Consider the following 20,130-nt stretch of genomic DNA (forward strand, 5'->3'; position numbering starts at 1 on the left):
GGGATCCCTCGTTACACAAGCCAGTTACTACCTCCACGTAGTCTTACAGTTTTTGTTACTCTTCTTTTCTCCAACAGCTCTGAGCACCGTACCTAGCACATGTTAGGTCTAAATACTTCTTGATCGAGGGCTTGCTAGAAGTCATAAATACCCAAGGTTTATTAGTAATGACTAATTTTTCTAAACAGGTTCCAACTGAGCCCAGCTAGAGAGAAGGTAGAGGAGGAGGTAGCTCTTGCAAGAGGGACAGAGGTAGGAAGAAAGAGCGGGTGGGAGGGAGGAAGAACGAAAAATATTTTCATCTGATTTGGGGAAATAAAACAGGGTAGCTTCTAGGCTCTTAGATTCAGAAAGGAGAATGGAAATAAGAGAAGTGGATTTGTTGAATACCTATCATGTGCCAGATACTCTGATAGGTTGTCGGAATTTTAAAATTTGATCTGTAGGCGTGTCTGCCTTCTTCCTGATATAAGGGTACCTTTCAAAAGTAAGTATCAGAGAGACTAAGAAGAAAATGTTTCTTTCACAACAGACCTTACAGAAGTCTTAACACTTAGCAACACCAAATCCTCAGTCATGTACACTTTCCTGGATTTTGACACCAACGTAACCTTTAAATGAGTAATAAAATATTATTCAACTAATGATATTATCAAGCTTTGAAGTTAAATAATATTAGGTACAGCACATACATTTTTCTTAGGTATTTAATTCTTAAAAGCTTGTCTTCGCTTTTAACGTTTTTTAAAGATTTTTTTTTTTAATTGATTTATTTGACAGAGCACGAGTGCACGAACAGGAGGAGCAGCAGAGGGAGAAGCAGGCTCTCCACGGAGCAGGGCTCATCAGTCCCAGGACCCCGGGATCATGACCGGAGCTGAAGGCCGACGCTTAATCGACTGAGCCACCCAGGTGTGTGCCGCTGCTTGTAACTTTTAAAGTCTAATTATTTTAATTAATTTTTTTGAAAAATACCAAAAGTAGGAAGGAGTCTCTACTTTAATCAAGGTCTCTAATACAATGACAGTCTCCCATGATCCTGAGATCAGGACCTGAGCCAAAACCAAGAGTCTGCCCAACGGACCCAGGCACCCAGCCCCAGGCCCCAGAGACAAGGGTTCTAAGCGAGGAGCTGAGCTGGGCTGAGCTGGGCAGGCTTATTGCCCTAACCAATGTTAACCTCTCCGTGATGCTTAACATTTAATGGCCTTTAATTCTGCATTTAAAGAACGGGGCTTGGAATGTATTTCCGTTGGGAAAGGGAATCTGTTGACTTAATTTCACAGAGAAATCCAAGCCTGATACCAGATCACAGATCTCTATGAGGGCAAATGCACTGAATTCTTAACGTGCCTGTGATGGGCTGCACTCACTGGGGAGAACTGGGAGATCTGACAGCGCAGGGGTTAAAGCGGGTCTGGAGGAGAAGCTTCAAAGGCAAACAGGCCTCTAGAGAGTTTTCCATCTGGTTCACTGTTTACGGACCATAACCTCACACGCTCTCACCATCACCTCTTGGCGCCTATAAAGCCTGACTTATTTTATAAGCCTTGAAAATGTACATCACATGAACATCAGATGCTGCTAGTTTGGGACCTACCTCAAAAAAGAAACTATTTTGTTGGTGGTGGGTTTTTAGCTTTGATTTGTGCAATTTCCAAGAGGCCCTTTTTCTTCATTCTGCAGCTCAGACTCTGGCCACTAGAGGGAGCTGCTGCCTCAGTTGTAAGACACACTGACCGGCAGGCCTTCACTCTCATCCCTGTGACTATTGGGTATGGTTTTATACCGATTCCCTCAGAAGCATAAATCGATCATTAATCCAGTCAGCTCTTTCATGACTTGAAAAATAGACTGCCCTGGCCTCAGAGTCGTATGGATGGACACAGCCCTGCTCGCCAGGATGAGTTCTCGGGGATCTGGTTTCTTTCTGTAGCCTAGCTGATGATTGTCTGTCTCCTTGGCAACAAGACTGTTTCCCTACTTAGAGAGGGAGAAGAACGGAGCGAGTCCCCACAGGTAATCCCATCAGTAAGCAGGTCAAAAGTATAACCCTGCTTCCCCCAAACAATACTCATCTCCCAAAGCCTCCCCAGGTGCTAGATGACATAAAACAGGAACCCGGGTTCGATATGGACGTTTGGAGTGGGCTTTGGTGGCTGCTGTGCTCTGTGCCAGCGGAGACCCAGATCTCAAGTATGTCAAAGCAAGAAGAAATTCATGAAACTATGATCGTCAATGAGGAAGGAAGGACAGGTTGAATAAAATTTCTTTGGGAAAATGAAAATCTTCTAATTGGCTTCTATGAGCAATTTGTGGTCTCAAGCACATTCTAACAATCTTTCCATGGTCCATCCACAAGAAGAATGAACAGAGAGGGGAAGAGACCTTAAAATATTTGTAGAAAATAGAAGAGGAAAATTTCTACCTCTCCCAGAAGTTTTAAGATTTATGAATCTTAAATAAATATCAATTTCTGAATCATTCACTTGTTTCAAATTCATGTCTTATTCATTCATTCAAGAAAATTAAGTGCTTTTTATCTGCCAGGTTCTAAGTACTAGATATAGAATCCTTATTGCTTTTTTTCTCTTTATGCTTTTTAAATTTTAAATTTTTATTTTGAGATAATTGTAGATTCATATTCAATTGTAAGAAAAAAAACAAATCAGGGGCACCTGGGTAGCTCAGTAGGTTAAGGGTCTAACTCTTGATTTTGGCTCAGGTCATGATTTCAGGGTCGTGAGATCAAGCCCTTCACTGGGGTCTGCACTGAACATCCCCACCGGCTCACGAGTGAGCTCTTTGTCTCTCTCTGTCTCTCTCTCAAAAAAAAAAAAAAAAAAGAGAGAGAGAGAGAGAGATTGAGAGAGAAAGAAAAAGAAACAAGCAAACAAATTTAATTTTGCCATTTTAAAGTACCTTATTTCCTTCTGGTTTAGAATTTAGTCTTTGGGTTAATTACTCAGAATTTAAATTTCGGCGATGTGTTGTTACGTAATTTGTTTAGTTCCCCACCCCCTCCCATCAGTGGAATTGGGGCTGTGAGCAAGTTGGTTTCTCTATAGACAGGTAAAGAATGATTACATGTTTATACACAGGAGGTTTAGAGGAGAAATTACTACCCTGCTTAACCCTGGGGTCTTGGAATGGACTTTGAAGTGTATCTGGTCCGACTGACACTGCGTTGAAAGGACTCAGTGAGCAGATGTGAGGACATTCCCTCAGCTCTTTGCTCTCACTGAGAATTCCCTTTGTTGGTGACTTTCCGTTTTCCGCTGCGCCAGCTGGTCGTGACTGGTTGCAACATCTCTAACAAAACACACTGGATTCTGTTTTAAAGTCCCAGGGTCGTGTTTAAAAAGCCAAAAATAAAATGATGTTTTAGCATCTGATGTTTTCAGATACTTACACTACTCTCCTCCTTTCTAAAAATAACAGAGATAAGTAGATTTTTAAAGTTCTGTTCTTCGAACAGCACAAGTCAGAGACCAATAAAGTTCTAGCTTAGGCACACCTGACTCCAGAGAATTCAGCTGTCTAGACGCAGACCATACCCTTCCATCCAGCATGACAGACAGACGGATGGAGACAGAGTTTGACTCTCTCCTCCTGCCTCATGGTCAAGCACAGTCAAGACAGCCACTGAGTAACTGCTTTCTCTTTACCTTCAAGAGATTCTCATCGGGGATTCTTTCCCCCATTTCGTGGGCCTCTGAAATATGTAGAACCAAACATACGTGACCACCTCACTTGAGTGTGTACACCAGTTAGCCTGAATGAGCACCTGCGTGTGTTATGCAAGTCGGGTGTGTCTGAAGCGGGAGCTCACACTTGGTTTTGTTTTCTTTTCTATCTATATTCCTCTAGCTTGACTTCTACACCTGTCTTTAAGTTTTGTTTTACGTCATCAAGTATTTTTGTTACTCGGCTTCCCCAGAAGACCAGGATATTAATCAACTTTTGGCTCTCAGCTGCTCAGCCAAACATTTATTTACCTGTCTTCAAATTATTTGCTCAAATTATATCTTCTAAGAAAAATGAAGTAGAGGGAAAATAAGTAAGGGGGAAAAAATCCTGCTCTTGAGGACTAAAATCACCTTTCATAAAATAACTAGTAAATATTGGAAACTGTGACTGCAGGTAGCAACCAAGTACACATTTCAATGAGGCATTTTTACTCTGTCCATGTGGCTAGAACTTCGGTTTAAAGTTGTAACCAAACTCGAGTGAAACAAGAATAAGGTTTCATCTCTATAAGATCAGGAAGCACGTCTTCTTTTAACACATATTTCTGCTTTCTTTTCATGCATACTCACCCAGGTAGAACAACCACATTAACTTATTTCTAAGGTCAAATGAATGTGTGATGTACCCTCCAACAACGAGAGCCTTAAGAACCAAAATGACAGTGCTCACGTGACACATGACGAGTTGCTTGAAGACTTTTGGCGACTCAAAGGCAAATTCAAGGTCAGAGTTGGAAAACCTCTTCTGGTAAACTGTAAAATAACTAGGACCCCCTCCCTTTGGGCCATATACACAATCCTAAGACTCACTAGGACATATCTGTACTGAGATAAATAAGATAATCTGGACTCGAAGTCAGAGTGCCCAGCAATACCTCTCTCTGATAATCCTTCACTTGCAAATGACAAGTTCTAGTTCATTGTCGATTCCAGTGATTTGTTCTTTATCTCTCTTGTTAAAAATGCCTATATTCCTTAGCTTTTTCCAGTCAAGGGACTAAATGTCTATCTTTGAGGTCCTGGGGAAGACTGTAAGCATCATACCATGCTCTGTGGAATGGGCTCAGAATAGCTTGTCATATATTATCATAAAAACAGGCTGTCGTCAATAGAATAATTGCTGCATGCATACATCTTGGAACAAGTGAGACCTCACAAGCTTTTCTATTGTAGTCAATCCTTATGCTCCCCACATAAAACAAATGCCTTCTGGGATTTTTTTTTTTTTTTTTTTTTGCAAGACACAACTTTCTCTGGTTCATATTTCTTAGTTTTCAGTATAAGGTATCTGAATGATAAAAGAAGCTTGTGGTTCTGGCTATAGAGAAGATACTGTAAGCAGCCACCGATGATTTATACAGTGCATGAATGAAAAAAGTTGCACACATAATGAAATACTGGCGAGTTGTCCTCATTACCATCATAATATTTGGCCCTGAAATTCAATAACTCCTTCTGCATATAGATGCTAGGGAGCATTTTAACATTAATTAAAAGCTCCAGTGGTAGTGGATGAAAGGGATACTGTTCATGCAACTTTACATATAAGAAACAGTCACAGAGATTAAGAAAGTGACCTGGACAGATTTTTTAAATTATTCATAATGCCACAATATGTCACTGGTAAAAATGGAAATAAGCGTAGCCGCCCACAGCCACCACGGGACTCGGCGGTGGCCTCGTAATGGAATAGAGGCCTGGTAATTAGGCCTTCTGGTTTCTACAGATGTTCTCACTCACTCTTCTGCCCTGCATTCCCTCAGCACTAATGAATTCAGGATTAATTTGCAATAGATGATTAAAAAGTAAAAAGCTTTCTTCAACTCCTTTAGGGCAGAAACCGGTTCTTTCATTTTCCCTGAAATTTCCCTTCATTTCACCAGCTCAGCCTCACGACGTGTGAGTCAAGAAGGCTTCCTTACTTCAGGATTCCTCATGGTCTCTGCTACGCTGCTGGACACCACGGAGCTCTGAGAAGGAGTATTGTTTGCACATGTATGTGACCATTAAACCTCTATGTCATGGGTGTGGCAGGCGGAGTAATGGCCTCCCAAAGATGCCCATGTCCTAATCCATGGAAACTTACACCGTAAAGGGAATTAAGATAGCAGATGCAAGTAAGGTTGCTAATCAACTGACCTCAAAATACCGAGGTTATCCTGGATGGCGTAGGAAGGATCGATGTAATCAAAAAGGTCTTTTTATTAAAAAGTGGAATTGGACGGCAGAAAAGGGTCATTTTAAGAGTGATACAGAAGGAACCCTCGTGTCCTGTTGGTGGGAATGTAAATTGGTGTAGCCACTGGAAAGCAGGTTCCTCAAAAAATTAAAAACAGAGGGGCACCTGGGTGGCTCGGACAGTTAGGCTGACTCTTGACTTCAGTTCAGGTCATGATCTCAGGGTCATGAGATCAAGCCCTGCACTGGGCCCTGTGCTCAGTGGGGAGTGTACTGAGACTCTCTCCCTCTCCCTCCACCCCTTTTCCCCCATGTTCACACTCTCTTTCTCTCAATAATAATAATAATAATAATAATATCTGAATCTTTTTTAAAAAATTAAAAACAGAAATACCATGTAATCCAATAATTCCACTACTGGGCATTTACCTAAAGAAAACAAAAACATTAAATTGAAATAATATGGTGCACCTCTATGTTCACTGCAGTATTATTTACAGTAGCCAAACGGAAGCAACGTTTAGTGTCCATCGAGAGATGAATGAATAAAGAAGATTGAGATCATTCGATCTATCTATACACACACACAACGGAATGTCACTCCATCATAAAACAGGATGAGGTCCTGCTGGCTGTGACAGCATGGCCGGACCTAGAGGATATAATGCTAAGTGAATTAAGTCAGACTGAGAAAGACAAATACCATATGATTTCACTTCCGTGTGGAATTTGAAAAACAAATGAATAAACAAGAAGCAGAACCAGAGCTATAAATACAGAGAACAAAGTGCTGGTTGCCGGCAGCTGGAGGGCAGGGGGGGGTGGTCAATGGTCAAACGAGTGCAGGGGAGTGGAGGTTACAGGCTTCCAGATACAGAACGAGTGAGTCATGGGAATAAAAGGCACAGCGTAGGGAATATAGACAGCGACATCGTACTAGTGTTGTACGGTGACAGGTGGGTAGCTACACTGTGGTGAGCACAGCCTAACACAGATGCTAAATCACTATGTCATTTCCCTGAAATTAACATATCAGGGTATGTCAACTATATCCGAATTCAAAGAAAAAAATTATTTTAAATATTGTATTTATTTATTTGATGGGAAGGGGGCGGGGAACTCAAGCAGGGGCAGCAGCAGAGGGAGAGGGAGAAGCAGGCTTCCTGCTGAGCAGGGAGCCCGACACAGAGCTCGATCTCAAACCCCAGGATCATGACCTGCGCTGAAGGCAGACACTTCACCGACGGAGCCACCCAGGTACCCCCAGAGAAAAATGTTTTAAGAGTGATGCAGTATAAGAAACACTACAGGCCATTGCCAAACTTGAAGATGAAGGAGACAAAGGAACGCGGGCAGCCTATAGAAGCTGGAAAGGGGAAGGAAAGAGAGCCTTCCCCAGAACCTCTAGGGGAACACAGCCTGGCCAAAACCTCTATTTTAGCCTAGGTGGGCCCATTTCAGGCTTTCCACCAGCACTGTAAGCAAAGAAAATTTGTGTTGCAATAAGGCACCACGTTTGCGGGATTTATCACAATAGCTGTAGGGAACGAATCCAGCGGGCCACCCATTAACATCTCACTGACAGCTCTCAGAATTACAGTTCTGTGTTACAGTATGGGGAGGAGAATCTATTCTGCCTGCAACAGGGGCCCACAGCAGACTGGCAAGCAGTAAATATTATAGATTGAATAATTCATCTTTATGGTGTGAAAATTATGGGTACTTGGTCTTTGGGCCAGCCAGTCTATTAGCCTCCCTATCCCACTACCTGCACATTTTTCATTGTATAATAATAATCCCCATTAACCATTTTGAGTCGTGCAGTAAAAATGTGTTGACTTTAAATAATGTTGTTATAAGCGGTGTGAAACAGGTTGGTGCATCTCAAAGTGCCATGTGCTTGCAAACCATCGGGAGAACGCCCTTGAAATGCAGATCTGATCCCGTAGGTCTCGGGAGAATCTGGAAGTATGTATTTCTAACAGGTGCCCGTGCTGGGGATCTGTGCCCTGCGGCTTAGATAGGACAGAAAAAGAGGACAGCACATGTCAGACCCCGCTTGAGTCCCTGTTCTGGAGTGTTCCTTTTTTTTTTTTTTTTTTCTTTTAAAGATTTTTATTTATTTATTTGACAGACAGATCACAAGTAGGCAGAGAGGCAGGCAGAGAGAGAGGGAGGAAGCAGGCTCCCTGCCGAGCAGAGAGCCCGATGCAGGGCTCCATCCCAGGACCCTGAGATCATGACCTGGGCTGAAGGCAGAGGCTTTAACCCACTGAGCCACCCAGGCGCCCCCTGGATTGTTTCTGTCCTCACAGGTAGAATTGGTAGCAACCTCCCTTTGCCTCTGCTGTTCATGATCTTAAGCAGAAGATATTCAAGCAATTTTAGTTTAATACTTAGAAGACTCCGTTAGAAGCTTCTAGTTAATATAGAACATCTTTAATTTTAAAGTGAATGTATTCTCATGAGAGACAATTTGTAAAACAGAAGAAAGAAGAATAATATTAATCATCCACAGCCCTAGCACCCAAAGATATACCCTATTAACATTTTACTGCTTTTCCTTCAAGTCTTCTTTCTCTGCATAGTTTCTGTTTTACATATCTGAAACCATGTTGCGTATCTCAAGTTCTTATCTACGTTTATGTACATAAATACATATAGGCTAGGCGGATTGAATCATTGTTCACAATTCCTCACTCCCCCCTAATGGAATTGCACATCCGCACTGTTGCCGCTCTGGTGAAGGGTCCAGTCCCTCACCCCCTTCTAACAGAAATATGCATTCGCTCTTGTCAAGCTGGGACACAGAGAGTACTTACCCTCCATGCCTTGACTTTGAACTTGGCCAAGTGACTTAGGTCGATCAAAACAATATTGTGGTCAATATAGGTTTTATCATTGGGTATGGCAAGGCCCACAGATAAGGAAACAACCATCGCTGGCAAGAAAGTTTGTTCTGGCCACAGATCTTGAGAGAAGGGGGAATGCCGTACCACTGGCCACACAGGGAAGCCCCGGGCTCAGTCAGGAGGCGAAAGGCCTGATGGGAAAATGTGAGCAACAGCTCTGTGGTGGTTTCTGTGGGGAGGAATGAGCAAAGATGGATATGCAGGGTTGGTGAGTTTGAATAATTCAGTGCGCTCTGTGGCCTTGGGGCGGCCCCTTAGTTGTTTGGTCCCTGGCCACAGGGCCATTGGGCCAAGGGGATGTCCGCCTTAGAGCTTGATAAAGGAGATGGTAGGGGTTAAGGCCTGTGAATTGGCTTGCATCTCTAGGAAAGGTGCTATCTCTAGGAATCAGCTAACCTTGGAAGAGCAGTCCGTCCAAGGTCAACAAGACGGAAGCTGTCAAAGCCTCCAAAATACAGAATAAAGATGCCATGAAGACCTCCTGGCCCAAGCAGAGGCTTGGAATGTGCTGTGGTGGGTGGACGCATTCTCTTGAAATGCGGTTGTCCTTGAGGAGAAGCGCTCACACGGCCAGCACCGGAGAAGGACCACCGGCGGAGCGGACTCCCTACTCAATGCCGGGAGCGAGCCGGGCCCTATCCAGTGCACACAGTGAGAAACCAGTGTTTACTGCTGCAGGCCGCTGAGAGTTTGCAATGGTTCGTTACATGGCAATAGCTGAGTAAGACAGAAATTATTAGTGGAGGTGGGGTGCTGCTGTAACCAATCCCCAAATATGTATCACTGGCTTTGGGACTGGGGAGAAGCCAACCAGGAAATTGTTATTGGAGCTTGGAAAAATGTTGATCCATGTTAAATAGCAATGGCACTTTTTTTTTTTTTAACTGTTACTGCCCCAGAGTGAGAGACAGACAATGGCCGTGATAAAGTTGGAATGATGAGTCCGCAAGTCTCCAGGCACAGTGTGGACGTGGTGAGTGACTCACTGCAAATTTAAAAACATATGATAAGATGTAAGAGATGAGGTCAGACAAAACATGGTTGGTTTGTAAATAAAACTGAGAATGAACAGCCACAGCCCAGAAAGCCTAGGATTTACAGGGAGGAAAAATTACACTGTATTGAGAAAAATGCTGTCAGTTGAATTAAAAGTGATCGTGACTCTTTGAGATATACAGATACCTCTGGGTTCCTCCCTGACCCCAAACTCCCTTTAGACAGGAAGCAAGCTGAGAAGCCTGCCCAGCCACTGAACTGGACATATGCTCCACTGCCACGTTCAGACGTGGCCAGGGAGGGTATTTTGGCAAAGAAAGACTTCCTGAAGAGTGGAAACAAGGGTCTGGGGAGAAGTGAGATGGGTCTGGGAGCAGTTCCCGGGGAGCAGTAATGGGGTCTAGTCCAAGAACATTCCCTACCCCCAAGGTCGAGGAACCTGGCAGCATTTGCCTACCAGGATTTCACCATCCTATAAACTCATGACTGCTATAGGCTTCTCCCTCTTCCCCTGTTAGAGTGGGGGTGTTCATTGTGGTCATCTTGTCCCTGTTCCACTTTTCTGGGTCGTGTGTGGGAGGGGACAGATAACTTGTCTTTTTGGTTCAAAGGTCTCCAGACCGAGAGGAATCACATCTGGAGTTGACGTAAATAGAGCAATGCTATCTTTCTAGCCCGATGGCATCATAGAACAAGATTTGGGGGATGTTGGGTTGGGAACGAATATCTGCGGGAAGGATGTGAATAACAGTGATGGAGACCAGACTGTGGTAGACCGAATGGATGGAGACCAGACTGTGGTAGACCGAATGACTGGCGCCAGTTCTTTATTCCCTAGCAGTAGAATGATGTACCCACATTCTCGCCATACTCTCATGGCAGGAAGCGTACTTCCTTCCTCACCCCTTGACTTTGAACTTGGCCCTATGACTTATGGTGGCCAATGAAAAGTCATCAGCCTTGAGGCAAGTAGACACTTAAAGTGTGCTGCATATATGCTCTGACCCTCTTGCTGTCTTCTGCCCCGGGAGTCTGCCAGGAGAGGAACTTGCCCTGGGTAACAGGTCCCCCTTCAGCCTTGGGCTCCAAAATGAATACAGTGTCTCATACATGAGCCTGAAATCAAAACCAGCTTTTCTGAGCCCCAAAGCAGAGCCCCACCCCAGCTCTCCTGCAGACGTGTGCATGAGAACTAGATGTGTGTTGTTGCTCTGCGCCCGGATTTAGTGCCTGTTTGTTATGCGGCGTCATTGAGCAATGGCAGACTAAGACATGCATCTTTCTACACCATTACATATTCTTTCCTTAGGAATACTTGGGTGAATATATCAATTCTTTCGCGTAGTTTCACTTAGCTACCCATTCAATTTTGAGACATTAAGGCTTATTCTCAGGTGTTTGGGGGACGGGGTTGGGGCACGGATTAGAGGGCCTCTATTTTTTGCCTCTTTTAACAACCCTATAATAACATATTGACACGTAAAATTTTTCCATACTTTGGTTTATTTTTATAGGGTTCAAACTGGATAATAGTAGCTCCATCCTACGGTTGTTGTGGAAATTAAAAGACACAAAATACACAAAGTGCCAGGCATATTATTTGTGATATAAGGAACACTCAATAAGTGATTGTTTTTACTATTTTTTGTTGTAAAGTCTTAGAAGTTCAAAAAAAAAAAATTCAAAGCTCTGGACAGGGAACGTAAAGCTGTTCTCCCAAAGAGCTATAACAGTTTACATCGCGAGTAGAAGCATAAGAGTTTTAGCCCACCTAAAAAAACTGCGACTGTTAAAGCCTTTCGCAATTTTAACAGGTAAGAAATAGTATCTCACGGATATTCTAATTTGTATAGCTTTTATTACAGAGAAGGTAGAATTTTTTTAATGAATTTCCTAATGGATGTATGCTCCTCTGTGAATTTTCAGCTAACATATCCATTTCCGTCCATCGTTACGAGGCTAGTCTTCCTCGGGTCTGACGGGCTTCCCTGGTGCCGAAAGCCTGACTAATTTCTGGGTGATTCAGAGTCACGAACTTTTAGCTAGTGCCGTGTGTTGATGGGATAGTATGTCAGATGAACCAGGGTCAATAAAATATATCATTGGGATGTATTTGACCTGTTTCTTTTTACTTTTTTTAAATCTAACTACCAGAAAATGTGAAATTCCATATTTCTCTAGGGCAGTGGTGCTCAGACCTTTGAATGCTGCTTGCCTGAAATTGTCTATGGTCACACCTCATCACCCTCCTGCTGGGTCCTCCCGACACTGTCTCCCGCACAGCGCATCAGCTATGGCCTATTGTCATACCTTCTAGATAGCGCCGTGCTGAGTCCGGACCCCCCACTTCCATGTCTCTGCTCAATTTCATCACTATTTTACCCACCTCTTCCTCATGCAGTTTGCTCCTCTCGTGACTAACCCCCCCGTGTCTAGGAAGGATCTATTCCTGAGTGAAATAGCAAACTTGATAAAGATTTTCAACCGTACAAAGTATTTTTGTCTATTTTTCTATTACCGATTTGTGCATATCTCCTTATTCTGTTTCTTTCATTTGAAACGTGTGATTCTGCAAAGGCCTTTTTTCTGTTTTGCCGTTGAAAGGTCACAAATATACGAGGCTACTAAACAATCTTCTATGTTTTCTATGTTTTTCTATGTTTTCCAAATTCCCCTGCCTCTGCGCCCCCCTCTCCGACACAACCCTGAATCTTCTGAAACCACATTAGTGTAGACAACCATAGGTTATACATGTGGCTACTGACACTCAAAAGTTCCCCCCAGCACCATCTCCCATTAACCAAAATGTCACGGACATTGGCTCTTAATTCCTGGGCTTTTTTAGTCTAGAGGGCAGGGTAGGTATGTGTTAACCCCACAGAGACTCTTGAAAAGCTATTCCTGAAAGAGTCCAGAAAAAGAAATCCTTGCTAAGGTAAGACAGAATTCTGAATGTGTCAAAAGAGATGATCCTATGTCACTTGGAAATTCAACCTTGTTTTTTAGAGACATGGCTCTTTCCTGGTTGTCTAAATCGTCATGTTTGTGGGACTTTTTCACCGCAGGGAAATATCTGCAGCACATTTTTAATGCCAGACCAGCTTCCTCCTGGGCTCTACCCCTACCTGGCCCACTGCTTTTCTCCCTCCGCTGACATCCCCCTGGGCCCTGGGGAATTCAAGCCAATTTGAATATGTAATCATGTGGAGTCATCAGCTCAAGCGTGCTCTCTGGGGGGTTCTCTGGCTTCTACCCTGTTCCCTGCGACTAGTTTTCTAAGTGTCTTTGAGAGATGCTGAGAAGACCATGTTGACTGTTAACCTTTTAACAGCCTAGTCATTTTCTGCTCACACTGGCTGGAAGCCCAGCTCTGCAGAATGTACAGGAAGTGGGCAAAGGAAGTTTCTTCCCTTCTAAGATTCACTAGGGCTCACTTTCCACTGCCTGAGGGAGAGAATTGAACAGGCTTTGACTCAGTGTAATTTTTAAAGCATTCATTATTCCGACAACAGAGTTCCATGAAACCAGCATTTATTCCTTTTGTGCAAGTCCTAGAGAGTTCCCCCAAAACACATTATAATACCAGGAAGTAAATAATCATTGCCTTGTTTTCAGAATATGAGAAATTTCTGCAAAGACGCCTAAATATTATGATTAACTTAAAACTAGATGAGTTGATGTGTAGGAATTTACAACATCCAAGTACTTCTCTGATTGAATCTGTTTCTAAAACGTAAAATCTCAAAAGGTAGGGCATTCGTCTTAAATAGCAATTTAGAAAGGGGTGCCTTGGTATTCCAGAATGTGATTTAAACACCAGGGTGCTCAGTGCAGAGGGAAGGACCTCCCTCTGGATTTAACAGACCAACATGCACCTGCTACCAGTCTTGAATATATGACAATGGAGAACTATACCAGTAAACGTCAGGATGGCACTCAGCATTCTTTCCTCCACCTGGTCTCATCGGTGTGGACCCATTTAACCTTCGAGGACATGTCTGGGAGACGGATATTATTAGTCTTAATTGTGGATGCTGTGAGCGTTGAGACTTTGTTCCCGTTCCCACTAACGGTCTAAGAATAACCCATCTTTCTTGAACTCGAGCATAGCCACTCGGGTCAGAACTTCTCCAGGTGGAGCACGCACTATTTTTAGGTGGGGCTCCATGAGGCAGCTGTGATGCAAAGTGTCACAAGTGCATGCCTTTTTGACTCATGCTCTTCCCCTTCTCCAAACTCCTGGCACCGTGGCACCAAGGGCATCTGGGACATGCCGTGCCAGCATGGTGCACACGTCCCATCTCTTCAGCGTGGCTGTAAGTCGCCGGAGGCTTATGATATGTGAAACCTGATCGCCGGGCTCTGATCAACCTGCATCGGCGAATGTTCATCCATAATGGGCTTCCGTCAAATTTCCAAGGCCGCCATGTTGCCTCACCATCCTGAGCCCAGGGCAGGACCATGGATGGAGAGAGACACCCAGTCAAGCGACAGTTCGGGGAGAAACTGGAATGGAAGAGTGGCTGGGCCTCCCTGTCACGGCTAGAGGATTCTAGAGAGGAGGCAGAGTCCACACCAAGGCATCAGAGAAATTTTTGGTTTGGGTGACCAGTATTTCTTAAGACTCTTGCCAAGGAAAAAGTGCTCCATATCACTCGGCATCAGGGAAATACAAATCAAAACCACAATGAGATATCACCTCACACCAGTCAGAATGGCTAAAATCAACAAGTCAGGAAATGACAGATGCTGGCGAGGATGCGGAGAAAGGGGAACCCTCCTACACTGTTGGTGGGAATGCAAGCTGGTGCAGCCACTCTGGAAAACAGCATGGAGGTTCCTCAAAATGTTGAAAATAGAACTGCCCTATGACCCAGCAATTGCACTACTGGGTATTTACCCTAAAGATACAAACGTAGTGATCCAAAGGGGCACGTGCACCTGAATGTTTATAGCAGCAATGTCCACAATAGCCAAACTATGGAAAGAACCTAGATGTCCATCAACAGATGAATGGATCAAGAAGATGTGGTATATATACACAATGGAATACTATGCAGCCATCAAAAGAAATGAAATCTTGCCATTTGCGACGGCGTGGATGGAAGTAGAGCGTATCATGCTTAGCGAAATAAGTCAAGCAGAGAAAGACAACTATCATATGATCTCCCTGATATGAGGAAGTGGTGATGCAACATGGGGGCTTAAGTGGGTAGGAGAAGAATCAATGAAACAAGATGGGATTGGGAGGGAGACAAACCATAAGTGACTCTTAATCTCACAAAACAAACTGAGGGTTGCTGGGGGGAGGGGGTTTGGGAGAAAGGTGTGGGATTATGGACATTGGGGAGGGTATGTGCTTTGGTGAGTGCTGTGAAGTGTGTAAACCTGGTGATTCACAGACCTGTACCCCTGGGGATAAAAATATATGTTTATAAAAAATAAAAAATTAAAAAAAAAAAAAGACTCTTGCCAAGGACTCTTGTATCTAGAGCCCTTTGCCTGACAGCACCCTGCCCCACACCATTGCTGTCTGCCTCAAGTGCTACCCATGGCTTCTCCTCTCCTTTCTGGCAGCACAAACCAACAGGCCTTGCCTGAGAGCAGTAGAATTATAGAATCTCCAATTTGGCAGGACCCTCTCATGCGAATATCTAAGACCCTACCCCGTTCTTGTCGTCGTTGTTTTTAATTTTGCTGCTACAAGAATAAAGAATTTGTTGTGGGTGTGGGGATAGGGCCACGTTGGCACATTTTTCTCTGGCTGTTTCCCCTTTTCCAAGGCTGTGGGTAACTCTGAGCTCATTGCCTCGGGAAGGGCTGCAGCTGGTCAGAAAGTGGAAATAACCAATGGACACTTTTTGTCTCTTGTCTGGGGGTGGGGGGTTGGCACTTAGGGTTTTGGAGATGACTTGAAGACAGAATGTGTGGGAGAAGCAGGGGTCAAAGGGACATCACTTCTTCCAGTCCCTTCCTAGAATAGGATATCCTGTGGTTTGAGGGAGGAAGCACTGAGAACTGAGAGAATGACGAGTCCAGGAGCCAAGTAAGTGCCCTTCTTTCTAGGCAGTACCCCCGGGGGAGGTGGCAGGACCCCGAAGAGGAAATGGTTTCTTACAGAGTCTCAGCACAGTGGCCCGTCACCTCTTAAAGTTTCCCGGCTTTTAAGTGATGTAGCCACAGATTGATGTGTGTGACCCCATCCGGGGTCATGATGCAGGCCAGATGCTGTCTCAGGGTAAGCCAAGGTGAGCAGGCAGCGGAGGCCCAGAAGGCTCCCGCTCCCCTGATTTCCTGGCCAAGGCACATGTAAATCCCTCCAGGGCCTTTTTCTCAGCCCCCCAGAAAGAGGGTGAAATTAAAAATTACCTGAGCTTGTTACTCTTCACCTGAAAGGAGGAGGATTGAGTGTAGAATTGAGTTGAGTTAAAAAATTCTCGTTTCTCTAGAGTAACTGAGTCTGTGAACCAAGAGCCACCCATCTACTGTACATGTAAAACACCTGTAACTACATAATAAATGGCCAGCTGTTATCTGTAATAACATAATAATAGTATCTATTAATACTATTATATCAGTGAATTTGAAGTCACCTACAAAATCAGAAAGGTGATCTTTCACACGGATGACAGCCAGTCGGCCGCCACGTGGTTCCTACGTCTAGATAGAAAAATGTTGATCGAGTTTATTGCTCTTTCGAAATCCACTCTTAAAAAAAAAGAAAAATGTTAAAGACGTACTGTCACTTTAGGGGAAAGAGGGAAGAAGAGAGGGCGGAGTGTAGGGCTTCGTTCCCTGGAGACTGGTCCTTGTCTCTGTTTCGCTCAGCCCTCTGCTGGTTCTTGGGCAAGTAGAGGAACGCGCATGTGTTTCTGTTACACTTGGCACTCTGCTGGGTTTGACCATTCATTCCAACTGTGTGACTTCTGAGTCCCGGTTACATTAACAAGATTCTGGCCGCCCGCTTTATGTCAGAGCATCAGCTCATCCAAAAAAATTTTTTTTAAGGAAAGAAAGAAAGACTACATGTGCATGAGTCGGGGTGGGAGTTGTGGGGCAGAGGGAGAGAGAGAGACTCTTAAGCTCAGCACAGAGTCCACTGTGGGCCTGGATCTCACAACCCCGAGATCATGACCTGAGCCTAAATCAAGAGTCGGACGATTAATGGACTGAGCCACCCACGCACCCCACCTCATCCAAAATTTGGTCAACACATGTCTCTCGGTCCTCATCACCAGCCCCTTTGTTCTTTCCTGACATAGCAGCGCCACCTTTGTTCTAGTCTCAGCTCTCCTCCACACCCCTCTGAGATACCCCGGCCCTGTGAAAACTGAACAACCGTGTGAGCTGATGATTCCCGGATCAGCGTGAGTGGAGTGAACGGAGAAATACAGATTGCAGAGTTGGATGAGTCTTCAGAACACTGAATTGATATGGATTGGGGATATCGTCAAACTTCACTAAAGTCGAAGGCCCAAGGACCCAGAAGTATAAGCGGAAAGGGAACAGGAAGACCTGTCCCTTCTCTCTTGGTACTCTCCTATGAGACTGGAGAATCGGTCCTTAGGGAGAAGTTCTACCCAAGGTATCTGGATGACAGCTGTCTATTTAGTGAGAAATGTTGGACAATGATGCAGACAAAGAATAGGACTTCATTTTCATAGAAGAATTGAGGACTTCATACCTTCCTTCTTTGTGGGCCACCCTTTTACTAGAAGTCTAAGTGGAGCTGCCCCTGGTTTAGTGGTGATAGGAGTGAAGCTACTGACGGCTAAAACTTCCAATTACTCCAAGATACACACACACACACACACACACACACAATGGGAGCAGGACTTCCACTACTACTATATTTTCCAGGGTTATTAAAATAAATTGACCTGGGATTTAGAATTGATGTTGAGGAAACATTATCTATATTATATGATGTTGAGGAAACATTATCTATATTAGGTGTAGAAATTGTATAATAATGAAATGGTCTGTAGGCAAAATATATCCTCTCTCTGGCTACCGTTCTCTAAATAGAGCTTTCTTGGTTAATACTGAGTACATTAAAGTCAGTAATGATAGCAGTATATAGAATGGAATATCACTGTTAAATTCCAAATAACTGATGAAATACCAACTTAAATTAATGTACGTCACGTTATTTATTTGTCTGCTCCACAGCGGTGAGTTGGCACGAAACTGAACTGCTCTCTAAAACAGAACTAGAAATTTCTTTCTTGCAAGGTTATGGAGAAGGAAATTAAGCCAAAAAATATAATTTAAATCTGAAAGAGGCAGATGTAATATTTATCAACCATCTCTACTAGATTAAAATATTTAACCCCCTCAAAGTCACCTGAGGCATAGTTGGGAAGACGAGTGCATCGAGGCAGAAACTGAGACTTGGGAATGTACGTAGCTAACTGAACAGCACGCAGCCGGTGAGTGGCAGAGGCAGGGTGCCCACCGAGGTACATCTCGTGCAGGTATCTGATTACTAGCTCCGCACTCCTTCCCAGGGCGCCCCATTGACCGTCCGAGCCATTTTACGGGGAACAGAACCAATAATGCATTTCTTCTCTCTCCTGACAGATGAGAAACCTACAGCTCAGAGGAATGAGTGTCTTCCCAGAGTCAAACCCATTTTTTTCACAACGGATTTGCCACCAGAACACAGATATGAAAACCATCCCTAAATCTAAGCCAAAAGGGAAAAGGAAAAGATTCGCGTTAATATCATTGTCTCTAGACACATGGACTAGGACAGGCCTACCAGCACTCGATCTCCAAAGTGGTGGGATCAACAAAAAAACCACAGGAAAATTGGAGCAGGAAGCTGCTGAGGTGGGAAGGGACTCCTTGAAGTATGTCTGGGTCTCGGATACCCCGAAAGTGGAATGTGAAGATGGTATCACCATTGATACACCCCTGTAGAAATTCCAGACCAGCAAGTGGTACACGACCATCACGGTGCCCCGGGACACTGACTTCACAGACGCACCTTCCACCGACGGGACTTCTTGATCGTTGCTGCTGGTGATGCTGACTCTGAAACAGACATCTCCGAGAGTGGGCAGATCTGGGAGCGTGCCCTTCTGGCCTACACACTGGCTGTCAGATGACTCATCGTTGGTGGTCACGGAGTGGATTCCACAGAGCCACGCTCCAGCCTAAAGAGGGACAAGGAAATCAGGAAGAAGTCAGCACCTGCATTAAGGACTTGGCTACAAACCCAACACAGTAGCATTTGTGTCCATTTGTGTCCAGACTCTATGTTGAATGGAGACCACATACTGGGGTCAAGTGCAAACGTGCTCTGATTCGAGGGCTGGCCAGTCATCTGTAAAGACGGCAATGCCAGTGGAGCCACGCTTCCGGAAGTTCTAGACTGCGTCCTGCCACCAGCGGACAAGCCCTGGCATCTGCTCCTCTGGGACATCTGCAAAGTCGTGGTATTGGTACTGTCCCTGCAGAGACGGGTGCTCCCAGACGGCACCTTAATGGTCCCGCTGTTCTAGTCAACAGCACAGCTAAAGTAAACTCTGTTGAAATGCTCGTTGAATGAAGCCCTTCCTGGAGACAAGGGGGGCCTTAATGTCAAGAACATGTCTGTCCCAGATTTGTCGTGGCACTGCAGCTGGTGACGGCAAAAACGACCCACCATTGGAAGCAGCGGGCTTTACAGCTCAAGGGATCATCTCGAACCATGGAGGCCAAATTAATGCTGGCTGTGCACCTTGCTGGATTGTCCTCTAAGCTCCTGTTGCTCACGGGTTTGTTGAGCTGGAAGAGAAGATGAATTGTCATTCTGGGAAGGAGCTGGAAGATGGCCACGAGTTCTTGAAATCTGGCGTTGCTGCCGTTGTTGATAGGGTTCCTGGCAAGCCCATGCATGTTGAGAGCCTCTCTGACTATCCTCTGCCTCATTTTGCTCTTCGTGACATAACACAGATGGCTGCTGTGGGCGTCATCAAAGCAGTGGACAAGAAGGCAGCTGGAGCTAGCAGGGTCACCAAGTCTGTAAGCTCAGACGGCCAAATGGATATTGTCCCTGATACCACCACTGCCGTCGTAATCAGTGGTGGAAGAACGTCCCAGAACTGGCCATTTAAGTTTAATAATAAAAGAGTGGTTCATGATAGTGCCTCGTAAAACCATCGGAAGGTAAGGAAAATGTTTTGTGGACCATTTGGGGTGTGTGTGTGTACGTGGCAGTTTCAGCTTATTAGTTTTTAAAATCAGTACTTTTTGATGGAAACAACTTCATCAAAAATCTGTCACAGAATTTTGAGACCCATGAGAAC

The 20,130-nt window shown here is 44.4% G+C and overlaps 1 long non-coding RNA gene across 2 annotated transcripts in view; it reads left to right on the forward strand.

The window, feature by feature from the left end:
• The first annotated feature begins 872 nt into the window (after positions 1–872).
• LOC106007050 overlaps positions 873–20,130 on the forward strand; it is a 42,253-nt gene continuing 22,995 nt past the window's right edge. For both annotated transcript variants that reach the window (XR_006605964.1, XR_006605965.1), the window contains exons 1-2: positions 873–912; positions 18,419–19,990. This is a non-coding gene — a long non-coding RNA (uncharacterized LOC106007050). The remainder of the gene's footprint in view (positions 913–18,418; positions 19,991–20,130) is intronic.

This window comes from Mustela putorius, unplaced genomic scaffold (assembly GCF_011764305.1).
Source record: "Mustela putorius furo isolate JIRA1106 unplaced genomic scaffold, ASM1176430v1.1 tig00000198_pilon_pilon_pilon, whole genome shotgun sequence".
In the NCBI taxonomy this organism is placed as follows: Eukaryota; Metazoa; Chordata; class Mammalia; order Carnivora; family Mustelidae; genus Mustela; species Mustela putorius.